Raw genomic sequence first — 1504 nt, 5'->3', positions numbered from 1 at the left:
CTAATCGGTCGGCCCACGTAACAAAGTCTAGTTTTTGTTTTAGTAAGACCGGTTGTGAGGCGTCGTCCAATTTAAGTAACACGGTCAGTTTCTGACAAAAGAAAAATTAAAGAATTTCACACCTAGATAGGCCTAGACTACCTATCGCGAAAGGTTTGCAATGTCAGTCCGATTATTTCTAAAGCCTTATTGAAATAAGATGGACGTTGGTTATGGATATAGCACTGAATGAATCTACAGCAAGACAAAGTTCTTTATGCCATCTTACTTGAAAGACAAGTCTTGATAATTAATTTCTTAATCAATGTACGTTAGCATTGAGCATACGATATTGAGTATCTACTACTTTGACTTACCAAAGGTGCGGGTTTTTCGTCACCCAACGATCCAGGTATATTGGGTAGTGGCGATCATTATCTAGCGGTGCTAGGATTGCTATTGCGTTGAATCGTGCGCGAAGAGAGTCTCGTTTGATAACATCCACAAGAGGAGCTCGAAACAAGGTTGTATTATTCGGAACCTAGCTAGTTGGAGTTTAATTACTCTATGAATAATAAATAAGAGATTCTTGCTAAGTCCACTCTTGGAGATTAAAATATGTTAATTAATTAAGTCCATAGCAGACAATAATTAATTAATGGATGTTTCTATCTTAAGCGCGGGAAATAAATTAAATGCAATTAAAGGAAACCCGGAATACTTGTAATTTTGGATTTGGAAGACAGTGCAATATTACTTCTGTAGTGGCTGCTTGTAATATTCCAATATAAGCTTATATTAAATTGGGGATTCAATTTAATTAGTAAAAAGCTAATTGGAGAGGCCTGTTCCAAATCCTTCCTTAGATCCCTGACTGGGCCCAATATGTGACTTAATATAAATAGGAGAATAAAGGAGACAGAAAACACAATTATTATTGTTGAGAATTTTCGTCCCCCTCAAAGAAAGAGAGAGTTCGAAATTTTGCCTCCTCCGTGAGCTGAGTTCTATCTTCGTTATTCAAGTTCTAGTACGTTGGTGAGATTTGCCCACACAAATATCAGCGTATAGTCCGGGACACCAGTCAGAAGGTCCGAGGTCGAGTACTGAAGATCTTCACGTGGAGAAGACGCAAGCCATCATCGATTCTTGACTGAATCAACAAGGTAAATTGGCTAATTCTGTAGTAAGCATGTTTTAGGGATTTTATATGCTAAAACATGTTTTAATTCAAGTTATGAGCATGATACATGTGATAATTATGCGAATAGAATTTGTCTAAATAATCTGCTAAAAAGATCAAATTTATGTGATCGGTAAATTCCTGCACGTTTCCGCTGCCAACCCCTTCAATGATTTGATTGTTCTGTTTCCTCGAAGCTTGCTTAAGCCATAAATGGACTTCTTTAGCTTGCATATTGCATTGGGCCTTTCTTTCGATACAAAACCTTTAGGTTGTGTCATATAGACATCGCCTTCTAATTCTCATTGAGAAATGCGGTTTTGACATCCATTTGCCAAATAT

The sequence above is a fragment of the Salvia splendens genome, chromosome 21 (genome assembly GCF_004379255.2).
Source record: "Salvia splendens isolate huo1 chromosome 21, SspV2, whole genome shotgun sequence".
NCBI classification, from domain to species: Eukaryota; Viridiplantae; Streptophyta; class Magnoliopsida; order Lamiales; family Lamiaceae; genus Salvia; species Salvia splendens.
This window is presented reverse-complemented; position numbering follows the sequence as displayed.